The following is an 8,777-nucleotide window of genomic DNA, read 5'->3' as shown; positions in this document are numbered from 1 at the left end:
CTGTTTATGCAAAGCAATGGTCTTATGCAAAACATTCAATAGGCTGTGTAAGAATATATTATCCACTATAAACGTTTTGTACTATATATTATGTGTTTGGGTCTGTTTTTCAGCTCACCATTTTCTCTGGCTTTCTTTCTGCTGAGGGATTTGCAGGTCAAGTCAAGAATATAGAATTAATAGATGTAGTAGAATGAAAGGGTGGGAACCTGAAGATAGAGTCTGGAGTAAGGTTTTAAGGTCAGAAGAAGTTTAGGTGAATAATGGGTACTTTGGCATTGTGTCTAAAACAACGAAAGAAAAAAAATCTGAGAAAAAATGCTTGAGTCAAACTGAGCCCCACCCAGACCTTTCTAATATGCAGCTCAGTTAGACAAAAAATAAGTAATCTCTTTGGCTGAAAACAAAATATTCCATTTAATCTGAAACAACAGATTAACTAGCTCCTTCATTTGGTGCTTTGATTTGGCATTTGGATAAGTTTGAAATTACATCCTGAAATGTAGTTTTATGACATTTTCCAAATTACCTCCCCACCCTTCAATTTATTTCAAAAGAAAGAAAGAAGGTGTAGAATTTACTGCAGGTTTGTGAACAGTTTTACTTCCTCTGAAATTTAAATTCAGGAGTCCTTCTTTCAGGTTTTTGCTGTGCTTCAGCTTTTACCTCGTGATCTTGCAAAAGACTCTCATTTGTTTAATTTTCCAAGTGAGCTTGATACTAAATATGCTGTATTAAAGCCATCTGTTACAAACTAACTGCGCAAAAACATAGTACTTGGTATCCTTATGGGATTGACTCCCTCATGTACAACATAGGCATTATAGACCCCTTTCTGCCTTTTGTCTGCTTAGTCCAGAGAATATGTAAATTCAGTACAGTAAAACCTCTCATGTGTTTTCCATGTCTGCAATGCTTGGTGCTGTGTTACCCTAATTTTGTTGAACTCCACCTCTGGAGTCCAAATTACATAGAAGAAAGCAGATGTTATTTAAACAACAGCCCCAAAGAGGTGGTTTGGTGTCTGCAGGAAGGAAATGGGCTCTGAAAGGCCACAGAGAAGAAGAGCAAAGCAAAGCACAACAGGATGGCTATCAACCTTTCTACCAACTTGTGTCTCTCCAGGGCTCACCTTAGCTTAGCTCAAGTGTTGATCATGTCCTACCAGCTCCTTTGGTTTTATATTTGCTGCTTCCTGTACCTTGCAGGTCTACAGCACAGCTAAAAGATGTCCTGCGAGAAAACTTTGTGCACTGAGCCATGCTCTGTCCCGTGTGACGTGAAATGCCCTGAGCCCCGTGCCGCCGCCTGCAACGAGCCCTGCGTCATCGCCTGCCCAGACTCCCGCGTGATTATATTCCCACCTCCTGTGGTTGTGACCTTCCCGGGACCCATCCTCACCACCTACCCGCAGGAAACTATTGTGGGCTCCACGGAGTCAGCTGAACTGGCTGGCTCATTAGAGTCAGCCGTGGGGATTGCTTCGGTGCAGAAGGGTGCTGAGTGTGTGGAGCCCTGTGTCGATTTGTGTGCCCCGCAGACCGTGACAAAGTGCGAGCCCCAGTGTGTTCCTCAGTGTGCTCCTCCGTGCCCTCCCCCATGCGCTCCTCCATGTGCTCCCCCATGCGCTTCCAAATGCGCTCCCCCATGCGCTCCTCCGTGTGCTCCCCCATGCGCTCCTCCGTGCGCTCCCCAGTGCGTGCCGGAGTGCTCCTACACCTATTCCACCCGCTGGAAACATCCTTGCCAGAGGGGCTTCTGTAAGAAGATCTAATCAGCTTAAAACAAAGAATAGTCACGGGAAAAGAACAAGCAAAGAAGTGAAAGAATATGGCATGTGATTTACCGGAGAGGAAAGCAGCCCTGAAAACCAGAACCCCACATTTAATTCCTATATAGTGCTTTAGCTTAGATTAATGCTTTCTTTGTTCTTGTGGCTTTGCATCTTACATCTGTGCTTTTAACTTTCTCTACCCAGTTTGACATTGACCGTGGTTTTAAAACAAAGCACACATGGGGGTTTGAATGTCAGACTCAGCAAGAGTGAGGAAAGTGAACATCTCGATGAAATGTGTCACTCTGGAATGGGTAATTGGTTTTAGCTTTTCTTGTCTCTAGAAATATGCTCTTTCTAGTCTGCATTATTCTATCTGCAAATGTTTACTCCACTTGGCATTAACATTAAAATGCTGCTGCATCAAACCATTGGCCTTCTGAATCTCCTTTTTCCTCTGCTACTTATTTGCAATGCTCTCTTGGTGACACTCAGCCTTGTATAGAGGAACACAAGATGGCCTTGAGACTCTTTCTAGACCACTCAACACTTGATGCCCAGGTAAAATTAAGGATTTGGTTCTGCTCTGTAGAGCCCTGTGCAAAAATGGGATGTCAGACATATAATCCAGGTTGCAGTCTGGAAACCAGTGAGCAGAAACCCTCTTCAGAGAGAAACTTGGTTCTGCATTTTCTAGGTATATACCTCTAGATTATAGCAAAAGGTATACTTTTAGAGTGTCCTATTCTAACTCGTAACCAGTCCTATTTGGAGGCCTTTTTTCCTATAAACAAACCTAACTGAGCCAGATTCAAGATATTCTTCATATTTCTGCATCAAAACTTTTCCAGCCTGCTTTTGCAAAGAACTCTTTTCCACATATAAGTGTTAACAATCATGTGTGGACCTGGAGCACCAGTTTCTTACTTGCTCCTGGATGTCCCGTTCAAAACACCAGGTACTTACGTCTGCCTGGCTGGTGCCAGCAGTAGGTCCCTCTAGGCAGATGTCGTTTAGGACATCAGGTGTGTCCTGCTCATGCCCAGCAATTTCAGATGTTGTTTTTGTACTAAAGATTATGTTAATTTCATTCTTCCATAATGGCTACGTACATGTGTTTGCTTATTTAAGTCACGGTCTTTTGGTGCCTAGGAAATACCATGTCATTCTCGCAATTATACCCACCCAGAAATATCCCAAGACTTCCGCAGAACAAAGGGAGTCAGGGTGCTTCACAAACACACACTGATATATTACATATGTAAAGTGGTATGTTAATATAATGTTAATAGTATATTAGTTGGGTTACATTCCCCAAGACTCTAATAACTGATTTGGAAAAAAAGGTTCACACACGTTTATCTCCATATCTTCTCAGGATATTTTTTCTAGTAAACTGATGATTTTCACTATAAAGTTGCTTTTCTTTTGTTTTACGACGATACCTTTCATATCATAGAATCATAGAACCATAGAATCATAGGATGCTTTGGGATGGAAGGGACCTTTAAAGGTCATCTAGTCCTACCCACCTGCAATGGGCAGGGACATCTTCAACTAGATCAGGTTGCTCAGAGCCCCATCCAGCCTGTCCTTGAATGTTTCCAAGGATGGGGCATCTATCACCTCTCTGGGCAACCTGTTCCAATGTTTCATCAACCTCATGGTAGAAAAATTTTTTCCTTGTGTTTAGTCTAATTCTACCCTCCTTTAGTTTAAAACCACTACCCCTTGTCCTGTCGCAGTGGGCTTTGCTAAGAAGACTGTCCTCATCTTTCTTGTAGGCCCCCTTTAAGTATTGAAAGGCTGCAATAAGGTCTCCCTGCAGCCTTCTCTTCTCCAGGCTGAACAACCCCAGCTCTTTCAGCCTGTCCCCGTAGCAGAGGTGTTCCATCCTTCTGATCATTTTTGTGGCCCTCCTCTGGACCCGCACCAACAGGTCCATGTCCTTCCTGTGCTGAGGCTGGTCTCTCCTGTGGGGACAGGGTGAGGTTGGTGGGGCTGCAGGACCCAGCTGGGATGCACATCTGGTCACCCAGCTCCATGCTGGGGCTGCTGCCCTCCTGTGGAATCAGCTTGGGTTGACTCAGACCCTGATGAGAAGGCAACTCAGCAGGGACTGCAAAATCTACTTGCAAGTCTAGGTCCCGGCCAGGGTCATCATGAACCAGCCATGAAAGCGGCCTGGGTTGGTGTCTGGAGTCCTTGCTGGCAATCAGATGCCCAGGAGAGCTGCTGGCATGCCATGGCCTCTGCAAAGTCTTTGTCAACGCCTCTTCAGAAAGATCAGCCCAGCGATAAGCCTGGGCCAGTCCCTTCCCTTAATCTCTTTCTCTGTTTACAATGTAAGACAGCTCCAAGTCTGCTGCCTATCCATTTCCCAGCTCTTTTTTCTTTTCATCACTTTTTGTCATTGCTAATATTGTATGGAAAGTAGGTAGTTATTATGTCAGTTTTTATAGAAAAGGTAATTGCTGCTCTAAAGCTAGATGACTTGCTTTCATGGAGAAGCTTGGGTTAGACTCAGCTGTTGCTATCTTTTGAAACATCTAACATAAATTATAGTATTTCCTGAACACCACAGCTAGGTTTTAGTGTTTGGCTACCCTGATATAAATGAAATAACAGATAGTTTTGGCCTGGCAGCAAGAAAAAGCTAAACAAGGAAAGAAAAGAAGGTAGTTGGGAGGAGAATTGATTCACATTTACAGTTGAGGTAGGGATGCTAAGTAAGTGGCAAACTTTCAAAACAGCTTATTAAATATGAAATCTTTGGAAAGTCTGAGCCCCATGGATCTGTATGGAGCTCCACAAAAGCCCTGTGGGGTGAGCGCAGAAGCCTTCACCTTCCTGTCACTCCTCTTCAGGTCCTTAGCAATGCACTCTGTTACCCGTGCCTACAGTTATTCTTTAGAACAGCTATGATACATGATACATTACAAAGGCCAATACTGTGAATGTATTAAAAAGATTGACAAGTATCAACAATTATTCCATTCTGAGTGAGCAACATTTTCAAAGCAGTTAGGAACGTTTCACTACACATTTGGGCAAGCACAGTGCTCACAATGCTGTATCCCTCATCAAGATTTAATCTTTGCACATGAATGAGCCCTGCCAACCTTCAAGGCAATACTCTCATTTCCAAAACTTGAGTCAGTAAGACATGCTAATGAGCCAAAAGATATTATTTTGCAAAGGTAATGCATAAGAGGTAGATACTCCCATGATGCAAGTTGCTATTCCCTCCCTGTAACAAGTCTACGCCAGCCTACAAAAGTCAATTACCAAGCTCTAAACTGGCATAAGCAATAGATGTACGCCAAATAAGAAAGCTAGGGAGACCTAACTTGAAAAATATTCTTTTGAACATGCACATGTGGAGCTGAACGCAATCCAAAATCATATCTAACCACAACACGTCACATGCATGCAGACCAAAGCCTATTTGTGGATGGAGAAAAAGGCATGATATAATTAATGTGGAGAAGCCAGGATGGTGACAAAGTTCACGGTGATGGTGGCTGCACTTCATCAGAAAAGGTCAGGATGGAGCTCTGTGCCATGGAATTACTCATCGCTCCTTGCCATAAAGAATATTTGTGTTTCTGTGCTTAATCTGCTCATGTTTTTCCTCTTTGGTGACCAGTTTGCTGCCAATGTGTGAAAATGATTTCTAGATTATGGTGAGTCACTACGGAGTTCCCTGGAGCAACAGCCTGGGAAAGTCTGGGGCTTGCTCAGAACAGGCATTGCAGGAGATGTTAACAATGATGGTTCTCTGACCTCAGTGATGTGCGGGGTTATTACTGTCCTGGTAATTGTTGGAGTAAGATGACCCAGTGTTGACTAATCATTCCTCTCTAAAACATAACACTGGTGATGTTTTCCCAAGGGGGTTATGACTGAAAGCTGTAGAATTGATGGTCACATTGTTAGTTAAACAAAAACTTTTTGACTTTGTTTTGGGGGCTTTTTTTTAACTCCATGGGCCAAGCCCTCACCTAGGCACGCAGATAAGAGTGCAGCTGTAGCCAGGAGCCAGCACTGTTGCGGAAGAAGCTGCATTGCACATAGCTGCTGCCTGGAGGATGCTCTGATGTTGTACTTTGCTTTTGCCTGGCGCTTGAGGAAGGTTGTGCCAGGGCGTTTGCTGCTCTGACACTGCGCTGTTCCTGAAGCTGGGCTAGGAAGCCCATTTAGTTTCCTGGAATGGAATGAGGAATGGGAAAGAGCTGTGAGACAGTCGGAGCTGAAGGCTCCCCGTAATGACACCTTGGGGTCCGTCCCAGTGGTGATTCTATTCAGTTCTAATTGATGGGTGGTTGGAGGACAAAAAAAATGTGTTATTATACAGTTCATCAATTCTGGCCCTTATCCTTTCTTTAGAAGCTTTTGATGCCACACACAGTTGCAGCATCTCACCTGAGCTATGGGTGTGTGCCAGGACAATCCTGGGGACCTGAGCCAGGGGCTGCGCACCAGTGTGTCCATCCTGTCCTTTCTAAGGCATGCAGGGGGTCAGGGAGGGGGAGCTGCAAGGACAATGCACATGTTCCCCATTATATACTTCACTCCCTGGCAGTAGTCAGCAAACCATCATCAAAGCTATGGGAACTCTGAACTCACCCAGAAAACTCATCCCTAAAGTTGTATTTTCATGCTATAAATTATTAATTTGTTATTGCTGCTGACTCATAGGTGTTAGAGACCAAAGCACTGACCAGAGGAAGCAGGATTGTTGAAGGCAAACATTAATAAAGGCACTGCCAATGCTGTTAAAATCAGCTTTAAAAGGATTAGTATGAGCTTTGTTTCTCAACAGCTACTGCTGTTCTTGCACCTATTAATTGTTAAATATAACTATCACTACTAGTTCTATAAATTTGTCTACTGCAATTTTGTATGCTATTATTTCATGTTTATATGGTAAACCCTTCAGGAAAGGCAATGTCTCATGGCCTGCTTTTGTGCAGTATCTGTCCCTTTAGGGTGTCCAATATAACCAGAGCATCTAACAATTACTGGAATTTACAGGCTATGTAATAAGAAAACAAGTCCATAAGTGCTAATTTAGAATTTTCTGCTGATTCCCCAGAAGGGTGTCAACTGTGTCAAAGAGCGGTCAGGAATTCACTCAATCCTGTCCATTATTTTTGCTGATTTATCATTGCTGCTCCTTGCTGCATGTGTCAGGCTTACGGAGACTCCCCCTCCCCCAAAGAAGTCTTTCGGTGCAAAGTGAGACAAAATGTAGGAGGGATTTGCTTTAGGCACCTAACCTGGGGCTAAGCCAGCCAGATAGACTCCCTCTGTAGTCCACAGAAAAGGAGGTTTTGGGACCTCCAGTCTCTGGCTGCTCTTACACATTTTTGGAGGAATGTCCCACTCTCCACTGGCTGCAACGGCCAGTTTTCAACCAGCTTGGCAGGGTTTAGGTCTATGCGTCACAGGCCCCTCAAAGCTTCTGCCCTTGCAAAGATCTCTGCCTGCTGTGGTGGATGATTTGGTTACTTCTCTTCTAATTTCTCAGGTGATCACCACAGGAATGAGCCCAGGGCATCAGCTGGTCAACTTAGGTGCTTGTAGTTGGTGATGTTAACATGCTCCTGGCATGGCACGTGGTACCTCACCATCCTCATCATCTTTGGGGCTGGCTGAAGGCAGCATCCCCATGAGATAAGGATAAAGGGTGATAACACACCCGCAGTTGTATCAGTTTACAAAAATGACAGGCACTGACACAGAGGCTTTAGTTGTGATAACCATGGTTATGAAGGTCTTGGCAGAGACCGTCCATTCTCCAGACACAAACTCTCCTGTCTTTTTCTCCCAGCCTTTGGATAGGGTCCATTGCCATGGTGGCTGCGAGCTGCACCGCTGACCCTGATGGATGGGATAATACAGCTTTCTGAGTTGGCATTCTGCCCTTTGGGTTGGCAGGATGAAGCAGAATGCCTCGTGTAGGCTGGGCAGCAGAAACGTGCTTTGCTGCAATTTATTCCTCTCTCATGCTTGTTTACACCCTTAACAATTTAAGCCCTGTCCTTTATGGCATAGATTATGCTTAAATTACGTGGGATGGTTATGAGGAAGCTCTAGGCAGCACTTATCTGGGATGCTGTAATTTTTTCCACAAAATAAAGGACTTCAAAGCACCTCTGTGTGATTAACATGTTGAAGATAGAGTTCTACTGTAATAAAGTTAATGACATATTGCTGCAGTTTTAGGTCTTGATGATGAGTAATAGTTTCACTTTAAAACATGATCTCCTCCTCCTAAGCAGACCCTTCATAGCTCTGCAGGTTGTTTTCTGTGCCATAAAAGACAATTTTTTTTCTGCTACACTAAAATCAAAATCTTACATTTATGAACCTTCTGGTCTTTGCAGTGTAAATTTGTTCTATCAATTGAAAAGATACCTCTACATAAAATCTGGGCTCAAGTTGTTTAAAAAACAGTTTGAAAGCCAGCCTTGTAGTGTGCTATATTAAGCTCTCCTAATTAAACATACATAGCACAAATGATATAAGCTCTCCTCCAGTGATAATTTTGCTCGTTATTTCATTGTGTAAAGAAGTTGTAATTCTCCATAGAAATGGAGAGTCCACAGATTTATTTAGTCTCCAGCTCTACTTCCAGCTGGAGGATTTGGATTTCTTCAACACATTGACCAAGGAATTCAAGCCAAAATTTAAAAAATCTAATGAGGAATTTTGCATGCTTTCTTCGGAAAGAAACGTTTTGTGTTGTCAGCTACCACTGGGGATCATAAAGAAGCCTAAGTCAGTTGTCAGATGGATATCACACCGTATGGGGCTCAGAACTAACAACTAACCCTAAGAAAGATAATTATGGCAGTTGAAGGAATGATCCAAGCAACATCATCTGATTTGCAAGTAAATGAGATAATCACCAACAAATAAATCTTCTAGCCTCCAGGCAGCTGGAGGAATTGTATAAAAGCACTTGGAGCTCAAGGCTGTTTACCTGCTTCTTCTA

Source organism: Nipponia nippon, unplaced genomic scaffold, assembly GCF_047370975.1.
Source record: "Nipponia nippon isolate SJK-2023a ecotype South Korea unplaced genomic scaffold, ASM4737097v1 scaffold_36, whole genome shotgun sequence".
Classification (NCBI taxonomy): domain Eukaryota; kingdom Metazoa; phylum Chordata; class Aves; order Pelecaniformes; family Threskiornithidae; genus Nipponia; species Nipponia nippon.
Note: the sequence above shows the minus strand (reverse complement) of the source record.